We start from the raw sequence: 15,814 nt of genomic DNA, 5'->3' as shown, positions 1-15,814 counted from the left end.
AAGATTGGGCAGGTGCAGGTGGATGTATCACTGCTAAGGCAGGATATGCAGAAAATAAGGGAGAGAGTGACAGAGACAGAACTGCGTATATCTCCTCAATAGAGGACACTACATCCCCTATGCAAAGTAAATTATCAGAAATGTCTATTCAGATAAATAAAATGCAAGCTAAAATGGCCGATATTGAAGGTCGATTAAGACAAAATAATCTCCTGTTTTTTTCGGGTATTCCGATAAATCGAAGGCAGCACCCCAGAAAATTTCATCAAGAACTGGCTAATTAAGCTATTTGGAAAAGTAGCATTCACCCCTCAATTCTCTATTGAAAGGGCACGTAGGTTGCTGGCTCGCCCATTACCACCTGGTGCTCCCCCTAGAACGATGATAGCAAGGTGTTTACATTACAAGGATCGGGATGCATTCCTCCAATTGGCACGCATAAAGGGCCCTCTACAAATAGATGGACAAAATGTCTTAGTGTTTCCAGATTACGCCCAAGAAGTGCAGAGAAGTGCTCACAATTTGTGCAAATAAAGAAAAAGCTGCGAGACAGAGGCATTCAATATTCAATGTTGTTCCTGGCCAGATTAAGGGTGGTATATGATAATGTCACTCATTTTTTCACCTCACTAAAAGAAGCTGAGGACTGGCTTGAGAGACAGCCAAAGGAGAAATGAAAAGCGTTGTAATATTCTATGCATTCGAGCTGAATGATATATAGGTTATAAAGTAAATGTACTATTTGCTTTTTCTTTCTTTTTTTTCGGTGGTGGGGGCGGGGGGGGGGGGGGAGAACTGGGGGACTGGGTTTTTTCCCTCCCTCGATTCTCCCTTTATTCCCGGGATCCACCATTGGATTGTAGTATGTGCCAGGGGTCACTATAAAGTTGTATGGAGAGGAGATCCTGCTGAAGATAGCATAGGGGAAAATTATATGCCCCTATCTCCTAACTCAAAAGTTTATCCATATATGTTTTTTTTTTTCGGGCTTATTTTTGTGTATGGTATATTAAAGGTTTTGTTGGATAGGGGATGTAGGTATACCTTAGGATTTAAAGGTTATACAGGGAGGGTATGGGGAGGGTTTATTATCTTATATTCTTTGTTGGATGTATGGTATCACTATCACAATGAGAAATGGTTAATAAGGCTCTTGAATGGAAGAAATTATATACAAAAATATCTTGAAGAAGGTCGCAAAAAGCACAAATTGGTACAGATAATAAATTTTGTGTTGTCAAAGATGGGTCATTAAAGACACATAGTTATTTCTCCTTCGGCAATAAGGCCTTAATGTTTTGGTGTGGTAGGATGAAATGTGAGGGAGCTAGGCGACAGAATCAAGAAGTCATTGGTTATGGCGCAAATAAAGAAATATGGAGCTGATATAATTTGTTTATTTGAAACCCATATGATTGGTAGCAAAGTATTAGCATTAAAAAAAACATGGGCAAGCCATATATATACCATTCTACGTTTTCGAGCAATGCAAGAGGGGTATCTATTATTATTTAAAAAAAACAGTTCAGTTCCAGGTAGAGCAGCTTGAAATTGATGTATCTGGGAGATACGTTTTTTTTTACGGGCGTATGTAAATTGTAAACTAATGCATATATATATATTGGCCGTGTATGTTCCCCCTCCATATGTGAATGAAGTTATGCGGCAAGCGGTTAAATTTGTTGCAAATTCACCTATGACCCCCATAATATGTATGGGGGGTTTTAATAATGTTATGGATGGGGCAATGGATAGATGGCGACAAACAACATTAAATAAGATTCCTTCCCCCACGGCATTTGCAAGATTTGTGACGGAAATGGGATTAATTGATGTATGGAGAGAACGAAATAGGGAGGTTAGGGAATTCTCCTGTTGCTCAGCAACTTTTCATACACTCTCACGAATAGATTTGGTATTACTCACCCCCAACTTAATGCCAGAAATAGTTGAGGTAGGTTATCTCTTGAGGGGAATATCAGATCACTCCCCAATCTCTCTTACTATTGGGGTAAATCCGGATCAGGGTGTGAAGTTTTGGAAAATGAATCCCTATTGGTTAACCCTTATGGGGGAGGGTCAAGAAATTGTTTCATTATGTGAAGAATTTCAAATGAAAAACATAACAGGTACAGATCCTTTGGTTAGGCATGAGGCCTTTAAAGCATATTTACGTGGTCTATTCATTAAGCGCGTATCCCAAATTAAGGCAAATAGCAGAAAAGAGGAAGAGAGATTGGAGTCGGTTAGCAGGCAGTTCGAGTCCCAATACATTGCTTCAAAATTAGAGATAGATAGAATGGTATGGCAGGATGCACAACAGGAATGGGCAGACCATCTATATGAAAAATCCAGGCAACGACTCCTATTCTCTGGGCATGAGAAATATCTGCAAACTGAGATGAATGGTAGTTATTTGGCTTATTTGTCACGGGCTGATGTAGCAAGTAGTAATATAGTTCAAGGAATAAGGAATTCAGATGGACATCTGTGCTATTCTAGGGCAGAGGTAACGCATTTCGGGATTTCTATAACGCCTTGTATACATCTAGGGCATCATACTCTGATAAGCAACTATGGGATTATTTAGATTTAGTGGAACTTCCCTGTTTGTCCAATATAGAGGCAGAGGCCTTAGAAGCTCCATTTAAGATAGAGGAAATAGAAGAAGCCATATTATCAATGCCATCCTCAAAGGCTCCTGGTTGCGATGGGCTTCCAGTGGAAGTGTACAAAGTATTCAGGAGTTTTTTTGCTTCATATCTGTTAGATTTATTTAATACTTTATTCAAGTGGGGGTCACTGCCATGGTCCATGTCAGAAGCAAATATCATAGCATCAATAAAACCAGGAAAGGACCCTACACTCCCGGAATCATATCGCCCCATCTCATTATTGACAACGGACATAAAAATATTAGCAAAAGTCATGGCGGCTAGATTAAATCAAAGTATTAGGTCCATAGTGCATCCAGACCAAACGGGCTTCATGCCAGGAAATTCGACTATCCAGAATATATACGAAGACTGTTTTGTCACCTCCAGAGGGGGGATTCGGCAGAGTCGGGGGCAGTGGTGGTGTCTTTGGATGCCGCCAAGGCCTTCGACTCTGTTGAATGGAGATATTTATGGGAGGTAATGAGGAAATTTGCATTTGGCCCACGATTTATACGGCTTGTACAGATACTGTATACAAATCCAAAAGCAAGTGTGACTAAAAATGGCTATACGTCAGAAGTATTTACATTGGGAAGAGGGACGAGGTTTAAATATCTAGGGATTTGGATTACACCACAGGCTGGTGAATATCACAGAATATAGATCCAAATAACAGTAAATTTTAGAGAAAGGGCACAGGCGTGGAGAAAATTGCCCCCTCTCCCCAATCTTGTTTGCGATTGCAATTGAACCTTTGGTATGCCTGCTAAGAGATAGGAAAGAGGTTTGCAGGATTAGAATTGTCGGAGTAGAAGATGTAGTGGCCTTGTACGCAGATGATAACCTTCTTTTCCTGCAGGATGCAGAGAGTTCACTTAAGGCTGCACTTCAGATAATCGATAAATTTGGGGTATTCTCTGGGCTTTTAATTAATTGGGGGAAATCATATATATTTCCGTTATCAGGGCAGATACCAGAAATAGGGTGGATTAGTCATCCCTTGACATGGACTAAAAGGTTTAAATATCTAGGGATTTGGATTACACCACAGGCTGGTGAATATCACAGAATATAGATCCAAATAACAGTAAATTTTAGAGAAAGGGCACAGGCGTGGAGAAAATTGCCACTATCGGTTTTGGGCCGTATTAATTTATTTAAAATGGCTATGCAGCCTAAATTTGTATATGTGCTGAAGAACTCCCCAATATACATACCAAAGCAAATATTCAGTAAGATAGAAAATGTAATATTGTCTTATATATGGAACAATGGTGGGGCCAGAGTTTCAATTAAAACCTTATATAAACCATTGACTTCGGGAGGTTTGGGACTACGCAACCTCAGATTATATTACTTTGCTTTACAATTGGTGTATTTGTCAGAGTGGGTAAAGGGTACTCTAGATCCAACAATGACTGGCTTTATTGCTGAGCAGGTGAACTCCTTCTCCACTGTTTCCTTCTCCCCTCTTCAATTTTTATTATTAGGTTCGACACCAAGTAAATTTCCGCATATAATCCGGCAAGCCGTAGTAATCTGGAGGTCTGCCCATACATATTTTGATTGGTCTGCCCAGGATAGATCTACACCGGTATGGTTCAATAATAGATATCCGGAACTTAAGAAATTGTCAGAAGATAACATTGGGTTAATTGTGGCCTATTGGATATAGGCCAGATATTTAGTGAAGACAAGATTAGGTCCTTTCAACAACTGAAAGAGGAATTTGGAGTTTCAAACAAGGTAATATATAGATATTTCCAATTAAGACACGCTGTAACAGCCCAATTTCCAGAAGGGCCACCGGTAATCTCGGACTCTCCAGTAAAAAAGTTATTGTTGAAATTAGGGCAGAAGGGGAGAATGTCTGCAATATATGCGGTGATGAACGTGTGTCGGACCAAATTGGAAAGTTGAGGGTGAAATGGGAAACAGATCTGGGACCCCTCTCTGAGGAGGTGTGGAACCAGATCTTGGAGTCCCCGACGCATAAAACCCTGTGTATCAGATTTAAACAAATTGCTTTCTATATATTGCATAGGGTATATTGGACACCTCTGTCCCTTCAGAAAGCAGGCCTTGGAGAAAATTCTAAGTGCCCTAGGTGCCAAGGGGAAAATGCTGAATTTTGGCATATGATATGGGAATGTCCAGATATCCATGATTTTTGGGGTGCGGTTTGGAGGGATGTGCGGGTAACAGCCCCAATGCTGCCTGAGTTAGATCCATTGATATGTTTATTTGGTGTCGGTATTGAGGAAACATTTTCAAAAAGTATGTATAAATATGTGCTATGTCTTACAACAATGTTTAAAGTAATAATAGCCAGAAACTGGTTTATATCAGAAACTCCAAATATCAATAAGTGGAGAGGGCTAGTTAATGAAGTAGTACGACATGAACAACATATGTTTAAGATACGTGGGGCCACTCATAAATTTTCTGAAAAATGGGAGAGATGGTGTATATCTAGACTGGGTAGGGAGGACAACATAACATAACAAAAAAATAACATAATATAACATAAAATTTGGGGGGCTATATTATATATTTAATACATGGATAAAATATTTTGCCAGCAACAGGAAGACCCGACTCCGATCAGTGCTGTAAAGGAGACAGAGACACCTACCTGGCAAAAGCTACCTACAGGAATATATTCAATATTTGGAGAACCAGACCGGGACCCTTATTCATCAAACCACTGTTCCAGGTACTACAATCTGAGGGAACGCCACCCATCTAAGGTACCCACACATGGTCCAAAGTGAAAAATCCAACCATACAGAGAATCCATATCTAGGACGTCTACCATCACAGTCCAATTTGGAGGACACTCTGTAAAGTGTTCCTTCTGCCAGAGAATAAGGTGACACCTTTTACCACTGGACACAGCCCTTTTTCAATTAATCAGATTTTAACTTTGATGTAATTGCACCATTTTTTAGCATATCTAATGTTTAAATAAATTGTTATTGTTACATTTTTATAATTCCTTGTTCTGTTTTCAATTGCGCAATCTCCCCTCACCTCTTCTTTTGCTATTTAGGGACTGACAATCCCTGTTATTGATTGCTGCAGGCTTAACCACCCATACGGGCGCCCCACACAGACACCTAGGTGTCTGTATTTTTTCACATGGATAAAATAACCTGGAAGCGTGTATAGGGGTAGATAGGAGATGGGATGTTATTTCTTTTTCCCCCCCTTTTTTTCTTTTTCTTTTTTTGGCTTTCTATCTGCATACTCCCTCTGAGATAGTATATAGAGTATGTTCTAAGTTCAAGATGAAAGATTAAGATATATAGGAAGAGAATGTGATAGGATAAAATTAACCAAGCAATACATAGGGATATAGTGTATAGTATAAAATAGAATCAGTAGGGTTAAATTATTATTTTGGGGTGGGTTTTTTTGTTTGTTTGTTTGTCTGGTGGAATTGCTCTGGGACATCTTGGTCATGGGCATGGGTGGGGAGATGCAGGGCGGGAATTAGAGGAGGGGAAGGAGGGGGGGGGGAAGGGAGGTTAAAACAATTACACTACACTAATCACAAAAATACAAGTTATCACGTACACAGGGGTAGATAAAATTAACACACATTAAAACACACACTAATAAACACAGAACTACACATAAAAATCATAAGGAAGGGTTACACAGATATATACATACATTAGTATACACTAAGATATAAGGGAGGTTGGGAGGGAGGGAATAGAGGAAAAAGGAAATAGCAAGAGGGGTAGGGGGAGGAAGGCTTAAATAAGCAAAAAGGTGGTAGGGAGCTCCTGCCCTGCATCTCTCTGTGGATGCGATATGGCCTAGAAATATAAGATGTACGATAGACCAAATAAGTCAACAGAAGAATTAAGAGACGTGTTATGAGCCGCAGAAGAGACTGGACTGGATGTCTCCGTACAAAGTACCACCGTCTTATTTTATGTTGTGTTTTCCATTTTGTTGTGTATGATGTCAAATGTAAAATGACAATGCTTAATTATGTTTTTTTATTTGATATATGGATGGAGAAAAAAAAGAAAATAAAGAAAACTTGATAAAAAAAAGAATCATGTGCGTTACACGTTAAATGGGGCTATAAATATATCAGATAGATGGATGCTGAAACATCCTGCATACTGAGCGGTGTGATTTCCCTGACACATGGAAATAGGGGTAGTTAACTGTGTGATTACCCTGCCCATATTGAGGTGTCCCACAACATGGGCAGGGTAAAGGGATATGGGGGGAGCTGATCTCAGTAGTGTCAAGATGTTAACACTGGTACTAGCATAATCACATTTCAACACTTCCTCCTGCATTGTGAGGTGACTAATATCATTGCTGGAGAAGCTAGGTAGGGTTCTGGCTCTCAGTAGTGATCGTGTTTAATCTGGACAACAGCAGGGTCATAAATTACTGCATTGGGGGAAGCGGGGCAGCTAGTCTACTTATCAAAGGATGATGGTGTAAAATTGGTACCAGCAGGTGAGCAGGAGAACACTCAGCAACTGTCGCCATAGGAAAGAGAATTAATCACTCTGTAGTCTATAAATGATTCTGCTAGGCTAGGTGGCATGGGAGACCAAGTGTGTGTGGGGGTCCCCAGTATTTATGGCACCAGAACTAGGCCCATGAATCCAGCCCTGGTTCCAAAAACATGGGGGACAAAATTAGTAGCATTCTCCCGTATTTCAGGAACCAGCACCGGCCTCCACTAGCAGGAGAGGGGGCACACACCTCATGGGTTACACCTCAGTATCCCATGCCAGGCCTGGGCTGAAGCACCTATAGCCTCCTATAAAGGAAATATTAAAATAAAATCACAGCACAAGTTTTATTTTATTAAACAGACTCTTCAACCAGGGGAACCGATGCCACCCAGGGTTCTCTGAACTTCTTCACCCGGTGGGCGGCTCTTTTCAAGGTGAAGACATTGGGCAAAACCTTTTTTTGTGTGTGTGGTGGATTTGATTACAGCTCCTCTAATCACCGCCTTATGGGCCTCCTATACTGTAGGCAGGGGAACATAGTCAAAGACGTTGGTTTGAAAGTAGTCCTGTATCTGGGTAGTAATTTGTTCTTTAAATTGGGGTATACGGAGGAGAGTTTCATTCAGTCTCCAATTTTGACGGCCTTTTTGAGTGCCTAATAAGTCTATAGTGGCTAGGACGCTTGAGTGGTCTGACCAAACGTTAGGAAGAATGTCCATTTTTGTCAGTGACTGCAGTATACTACTACATACCAGAATCATGTCTATGCGCGAGTATGTTCCATAGGGATTCGAAAAGAAAGTGTAATCTCTGGAGGTCGGGTAGTACTAATAGCTGTCGGAAAGAAGCTTCCCACAGTTCTTGATGATTTGGCAGGGATCGACCCGAAGCGTCTGCCCGATGGGAGCATGTGAAATAGGTTGTGGCCAGGGTGAGGCTTGTCTGCCGCGATCTTCACCGCATGCTTCTTTATCCTAGCTGAGTGCAGTTCCTGTACGGGGGGGGGGGGGGGGGGAGGCCAGCCCCCTCACCACCCTTTGCAGTCTGTGTTTGTCGGACTTGTGGGCCCCTCCGTACCAGATTGTGATCGAGGAGCAAAGGACTGATTCCACGATTGCCGTTTAGAAGGTGCGCAATTGCACTTGTGGGATGTCTAATTTCTTGAGTTGTCTCAGGAAGAATAGCCGTTGCTGGGCCTTCTTGACAGTAGTGTTTATGTTGGGGCCCCATTTGAGGTTGCAGGATATTTTTGTTCCTAGGAACTTGAAGGTCTCGACCTGTGGTACCTCACTGTTGGAGATGACTAGTGGGGCCATGATGTTCGGTTTCCTTCTGAAGTCCACCCCCATTTCAACTGTCTTGGTGGGGTTCAGGTCAAGGTTGTTCATGGAGCACCATTTGGTAAGCCTCTCCACCTGTATGCGGTCTCGTCCCCTTCCTCAATTAGGCCAATGACTGTGGTGTCATCTGCAAATTTTATAATTTTTACTGGCTGCTCAGCTGAGGGGCAGTCATTGGTGTAGAGGGAGAAGAGCAGGGGGGAGAGGACACATCCCTGGGGCGCACCAGTGCTGATTGTGAGTGAGGTCGAAGGGTAGACTCCGGCTTTCACCACCTGTTCCCTAGCTGTTAGGAAGTTCACGATCCATATGCGTGTTGGTTCTGGGACTCCTAGGGCAAGAAGTTTGGACTGCAGGATACAGGGGGAGATTGTGTTGAACGCCAAGCTGAAATCAATGAATAGGTGCTGGGGCGATCTAGGTGTTGCAGGATGTAGTGTAGCCATCGGTTTACTGCATCCTCAACGCTTCTGTTCGCACGGGAGGCAAACTTTAAAGGGTCTAGGTGGGGGTTGGTCACTTCTCTCAGGTGCCTCAGTACCAGTTTTTTGAGTACTTTCATGGCACTGATGTCAGGGCGATTGGCCTGTAGTCATTTAGGTCTTTTGCAGGTGACTTCTTGGGCATTCGAACAATGATTGAGCGCTTAAAGCAGGCGGGGACTGTACACTTTCCAGTGAGGCATTGAAGATTGCAGTAAAGATGGTGGCAAGCTGAGCTGCACAGATCTTTAGAGTAGATGGGGCCTTTCTTGGTTTGAGCCTTTTGAACAGGGTTTCTACCTCTTCTCGGTTCACCTGGAGGGCCTGGGGGGTCCAGGGGGAGGAGGTGGCGGAGCAGTTCTGCTGTGGTCAGGGGGTTGGCTGGTGTTCGACACTCTCCTCTCGAATCTGCAGTAGTTACATAGTAGGTGAGGCTGAATAAAGACTTGCATCCATCTAGTTCAACCTATGTTTATAGTAGCTAATCCCTAGTTGTATAGTATGTTCTAATTTTTTAAAGACAGATTATGTTACTTATTCATACCCGTGGATGTTTTAATCAATAAATGTTTATCCAACCTTATATTAAACATATTTATAGTGTCTGCCGACACCACTTCTTCAGGAAGAGAGTTCCAAAGTTTGACTGTTCTGACTGTAAAGAATTTTTTTCTTCTAATCTAAACTCATGCCCTCTCGTCCTAGATTCCTGTATAGCAGAAAAAAGGGTGTTTGACAATTTCTAATATTGTCCCCTGATATATTTGTACATGTTGAGCATGTCCCCCCTTAAACTTCTTTTCTCTAGTGTAAATAGTCCCAGCTTGCTTAACCTCTCCTCGTAGCTTAAATTCTCCATTCACCTAATAAGCTTAGTTGCTCTTCTTTGGATTTTTTCAAATTCTATGATGTCCTTTTTATAGTGTGGGGCCCAGAATTGTACTCCGTATTCGAGATGCGGTCTAACCAATGATTTGTACAGAGGCATAATTACTTTTGAATCCTGAGTTTCCATGCCCTTTTAATACATGCTAGAGTTTTATTGGCCTTTTTTGTTGCTATGGGCCTTATTTTGGTTCATTCTTTCTGACAAAATCCTTCTTAGATGGACAAAACCATGTGCACTGCAGGGGGGGCAGATGTAACATGTGCAGAGAGAATTAGATTTGGGTGAGTAATTTTGTTTCTGTGCAGGGAAAATACTGACTGCTTTATTTTTACCCTGCAATATAGATCTCACTTTGAAGTAAAACCCCACCCAAATCTAATTCTCTCTGCACGTTACATTTGCCCCACCTGCAGTGCACATGGTTTTGCCCATCTAAGAAGGATTTTGTCAGAAAGAATTAACCAAAATAAGGCCCTATATTACATTGAGCACTACACAGTAGAACGTGTTTAGCTTGTTCGACAGTTCCTGGTGCATTGAAGCCGGCCCTGTGGCTTTCTTGTAGCTGGTGATTGCTTGCATACTTTTCCAGACTGCTGCAGGGTCATTTGCCGAGAGGTTGTTCATCAGCTTGTTTGCGTATCTCTTTTTTGCAAGTTTGATTTCTCGATTCAGGGAGTACTTTTGTACCAGTCCCTGTTCCTACTGCTGTAGGCTTCTTTTTAGACGCGGCGGAGCTTCTTTAGATGACTGAAAAACCATGGCTTGTTGTTGCTGAAGGATCGGACCATCTTAGTTGGTACACACAGTTCTCGCAGAAACTGGCATAGGTTGTCACTACGTCAGCTAGCTCGTCTAGGTTGGTGGAAGAGGCTTAGAAGACCCTCAAGTCCGTGCAGTCGAAGCAGGCCTGGAGCATTTGTTTGGTCTCGCTTGTCCATCTTTTGACCGACCAGGCTTCTGGCTTTGTAGACTTTAGCCTCGTAGTGTATGTTGGGAAAAGGTGGATGATGCAGTGGTCCAAAAGACCCAGGGCCGCACGTGGGATAGCCCTGTATGCTGACTTCATGGTGGTGTAGCAGTGATCCAGGGTACACCCTTCCCTGGTGGGACATTTGACCTGCTGCCTGAATGTCAGTAGCTCTTGCCCCAAGTTGGTGCTGTTGAAGTTTTCTAGAACTATGAGCAGAGAGTCCTGGTGTGCGAGTTCAGTGTCTGCAATCAGGGTGGCTAGTTGTTGTTGAGCTTCCTTTGCATTTGCTTGGGGGGTGATGTATACACCCACCAGGATGGTTGAGGCAAATTCCCGGGGAGAGTAGAACGGGTTGCATTTGATGAGGAGAGTCTCCAGTTGGGGGCTGCAGGATTTTTCCAGGGTTCTTACATCAGTGCACCACCCTTCATGTATATAAAAGCAGATACCTCCGCCTTAGGTTTTGCTTGAGAGCACCTTGTCCCGATCCGCCCTAAAGAGCCCATAGCCCGGAAGGGACAGTGAACAGTTTGTAATCATCTAGCCAGGTTTCAGTGCCGGGAGAGCAGATCTGTGGCCTCTATGTCGCCACTTGACAAGGGCCCCAGCCTCTCCAGCGCAAGTTGCGACTCATGTCATTCCAGACTGTTTGGTCTGTCCGGAGCGGACCATGCACCGGCCACTGGTTGTGACCACATTGCTGCAGGGGGAACCTCTCCATCTGACCTCCCTGGGAGGCCTATACTTGTTGCCACTGCTGGTAGCAGCTGAGGGCTGCAGGGGACTTCAGGGGGCAGTACCTACTGTATGTTGGTGCGCATACATGGCCTTTTAATCCTGGGTGCCTGCCCAGCCCCGTCTCCTGCCAGGACCTCAGGAGCCCTTTTTTTGGGCCTCACATTTGCACTGCCAGTACTGGACCCTGGCTCTTTTTGGAGTTGGGGGGAGCCATGGCTGGGCCATGGATGGCGCTACATCTGCGGGGGGCCATGGCTGGGCCGGGAGTGGCGCTGCCACTGTGGGGGGCCAAAGAGCCTCATCAAACTTGCCTGCAGGGGGTGGCAGGAAGGCCTGCATGCTGGGTGAGAGGTCTGGTGGCTTTCCTGGGGTTGCATGCAGGGGCTCCGGCACCGGAGGACTCAAAGGAGTGGGGTGGCCACAGGGAGCTCCACTGCTCCCCCCCTTGGGAGTTGCATGCAGGGGCTCCAACACCAGGGGGCACAGTGTATAGGGAGGCTGCAGGGTGCACCGCTGCTCCTTACCCACATTGTCGGAGGTAGCCTTGCCGCTGCCCGGGGAGATCCGTCCATCACTCCAGCGTCTATGGGGGCCAGCTGGTGTGGGCGCCTGGGACTTTACTAGATGGGGAACAGGCCACAGACAGTGACACTGCCTGTGGGAGCCTATGCTGGGCCATGACTTGCTGCGCTGTGACTGCAGCTGTGACGCTGAGGGGGGTCCGACCTATGAACCTGGAGCCGAAGCCTCTTCCTCTCCCGAGTCGTTGCCGGGCACCGCTCCAGCCTTCATCCCGGCGGCCGGGGGACACTTTGCCGACCGCCTTGCACAGCTCAGCCAGGGCTGAGAGGGCTGAACAGGCCGCCGATGCGCCCACTGTGAAGTCCGTTTGGAGCCGACCTCTGCCGTCTGCTCCGGGGGTAAGTTCTGGCGGGGAGTTCCATTTCAGGAGATCTCCTCTGTTGTGTAGGGTAACTGACTTCATTCTCTGCTTGTTTTCTGGGGGTGTACATACCGTAGGAGGGGGGAGACAGGGGATGACAGTGGGGCTGCTTGTGCTGCAACTATCCAAGGCAGCCTTCCTCGGCACCATCTCATCAATGAGGTTAAAAAAACAAATGATGTGAGTCTTACTTATCAAATATCACTACCAAATATGTCTATAGAAGACCTAGACTCTTTCATAAAATATTAATACATTTCTGTAATGCAATTATATTTTTTTTAAGTAAAGTTTGGTGCCAGTAAGTCATACAATCTATAGAAATGTAACCCGAGGGTTGAACTTGGTTAGTTAGAGGTTCAACCTCTGGAGCTGGGTCATAAAGGAAGTTCGGACTCTTAGCATTTCCCACATTAATGGGATGATCATTTAGAATGAGGTGGAGTCCCAGGCCCAAACGCATGGCTATGGATACTGGAGTTCTAAAGCTACTATAAGTATGTGGTGTACAGTAACAATACTTTGGTGATGTAATGACAGAGACCTTCAACCGGACTGGTACTGGATGAGAACTGGAGTTGGCAGGAACAAATGGAGGACGACTAGAATTGACTGGTGGTACTAGCATTCACTCCACTCCACTGTTGGACATCGAGTTCACTGATGATGATAGTGTATTGATATTTGAAGCACTGATGATTGCTGATCTAAATGCTCTCTGACTGGTAGAAACAGATGGTACTTGGAGTAATGAGTAGTAGCAGATAGTAAGCAGGGAAGGTAAAAGCAGATGATTATACTATTATGAATCGATGGTTAGTCGACTGTGAATAGGAGACTTGGATATCAGCTAGAGCATATTTGGTGGGGGAGACAAGGGGAGAGGGATGGTAAATCCGCACACAATTATATTGAGTCCCTTTTATTAAGGGGATTCTGGCGGTCTGCATGTTATTGATAGCTATGTGGCAGGGGTGCAATCCGGGTATAATTAGTTCAGAAAAAAGAGAAGAAAGGGTTTTGCACTGTGGATGCACTCCTAAAGAAATTTTTATCATTTTATTAAAACTTTATTGGGAAAATACCTTAAAAAATAAGGGCAGGATTCTATCTGTGTTTATTGTATATTCACAGATAGCCTTCCTCCTCATTGGTTAGTGAAATATTTGAGAGGTTAAAAATGTTTTTTTAACCTCTCAAATATTTCACTAACCAATAAGGAGAAAGACTATCTGTGAATATACAATAAACAAATAAAATGATAACATTTCTTTAGGAGTGCGTCCACAGTGCAAAACCCTTTTTATTCTGAACAGATCAGCTAGAGCCCATGATACACCGATGGTGAGACAATGGTGACTTGAAAACAAACAGGAATTAGCTAGGAATCTGTGAGTCACTGGAGATTGGCTGGAACCGAAGGTGATTCGATGGTTAGACGATGGGGCTTGGAAACCCACAGGGAATAGCTAGGAAGCTATGGAGAGTCACTGGAACCGATGGAGGTAATAGCAGACTTAACTGAGAGTCAGGCTGTGCAGAGAATGGCAAAAGCACTGGTCTGATAATACACAGGAGCAGATCCAACAATACTACTATGCTGTAGACACCAATGCACTCACTATCTGGAAGTCTTCTCCTCAGCACTTCAGAGCAATCTTGGAGAAACACTGCAATGTTTCTCAGTCTCCAGATCGTGACAGCATCCTCCCCTCATTACAGTCGACACTATGAAAATCAACATACTAATGTATACCACTAAATGTCGACACATGAAATAGGTCATCATGGCTAAGGTCCACATAGTCGGAAGGTAAACACAAGCATTAGGTCTACAATGGGAAGGTCAACATGTTTTTCTTATGCAAATTTCAAAGAAAGTCAACATGGACACTATCAGTGTACCAATGTGCCCATCATTCTTTGGGGCACACAGCCTCGTTGCACTCAGCACACTATTATATTCCCCACGCCCTGGAAGATTGTAGGGTATGATATACCACCTGTTTTGAGAAAAAAATGTGAAAAACTCACGCCGACCATTTGACCGTCGACCTTCCTATTGTCGACATATTGCTTGTGTTGACATTCTGACCCCGTCAACATTAGCCACGTCAACCTATTTCAGGTGTCGACCTAAGCCCTGTCAACCTATAGTGGCCGGCCTAATGTATGTTGACCTAGCAACCGTATCTTCTTCTAGCACCCGCCCAAGACACCTTTTAGGCTTGCAGGAAATTTAAGATGAAATTATTGAGTGAGTTTTGGAGCATGCATATCACTAGCGTTAGTCTAAGATGATTCTTCAGGACCATACCCTCTCCAGTCAATGAGGACTGTTGTAACGTTTACAAGAATCCAAGATCTTTGAAACTTCATACTCCACACCCCGCTGAGGTAATTTAAGATAAATTATAATAGTAAGTTATAAAAATAATGGGACGGGGTAAGGGAGTGTTGGGAGCCGGTACTGTGCAGGATGCCTGGGCAGCGTGTATTTCACACTGGATCAGAGTCCTAAAGCATGCAATTCAAGGAATAGGGACAGTTTTGCATTTTCGATCATCAAATTTTTTGTAGTTGCTGGAGGCTTTCAGGAGAGATGCTTAAATGGACTTCCAGGTTGCTGTGAGAGGTTGAAACTCTGATAACCTGGGATGGAAACCATAATTTGCAAAGAATGGTATAGTGGTAGAAGTGTGGTATTGATTGCTATGGCAAAATACTGCCCATGGAAGTAGCTCTGCCCGGTCATCTTGAGAAAAAATATACAGGCATAGATAGCACTCCAGGTCTTTTGGTTTGACTTTTTTTTGTGGGTGGTAAGTCAAAAACTTATGTTGGACTTGGAGCATGCAACAGATATTGCAAGAAATTAGCAACAAATTTGACTCCTCGATCAGAGATTATTTCTTGTTGTAGGCTATGGAGTTTGAAGATCTCAAAACAAAAAAATTGAGCTAAAGCAGAAGCAGATGGAAGGCCCGAGAGAGAATGAAGTGAGCAATCTTGGTGAACCGGTCCACTATCACCCAGATGGTCTTATACTTAGAAGATTCCAGAAGATTGGTAAAAAAAAATCCATGGACAAAAGGATCCAAGGACGATAAGGCATGGACCAAGTGATGCATTGATTTGCCGGAGCTTGACAACTAATATTGAGCTAGGCATACTTGGGACAGGAGGCGACAAACTTCTAAACATATTTTTTGAGGGACGGCCACCAGTAAGATCTGGAAATGAACTCCCTGGTTTTCTGGATGCCTGCATGACCAGCAAATTTTAAAGAATAAGCC

The 15,814-nt window shown here is 43.7% G+C and overlaps 1 protein-coding gene and 1 long non-coding RNA gene across 16 annotated transcripts in view; one reads left to right on the top strand and one right to left on the bottom strand.

Annotated features, from left to right (window-relative positions):
• LOC146063732 (uncharacterized) overlaps positions 1 to 6,155 on the top strand; it is a 22,892-nt gene extending 16,737 nt beyond the window's left edge. For 2 of the 4 annotated variants that reach the window (XR_014471651.1, XR_014471649.1), the window contains exon 6: positions 5,240 to 6,155. This is a non-coding gene — a long non-coding RNA (uncharacterized LOC146063732). The remainder of the gene's footprint in view (positions 1 to 5,239) is intronic. The other 2 variants (XR_014471650.1, XR_014471652.1) reach the window with 2 other exon arrangements.
• Positions 1 to 15,814, bottom strand: part of AFDN (afadin, adherens junction formation factor) — a 723,489-nt gene that overhangs the window by 2,290 nt on the left and 705,385 nt on the right. The window lies entirely within an intron of this gene.

The sequence above is a fragment of the Crinia signifera genome, chromosome 3 (assembly GCF_055691185.1).
Source record: "Crinia signifera chromosome 3, ASM5569118v1, whole genome shotgun sequence".
In the NCBI taxonomy this organism is placed as follows: domain Eukaryota; kingdom Metazoa; phylum Chordata; class Amphibia; order Anura; family Myobatrachidae; genus Crinia; species Crinia signifera.
The sequence above is the reverse complement of the archived record's forward strand: the minus strand, read 5'-3'. Positions and strand labels throughout refer to the sequence as shown.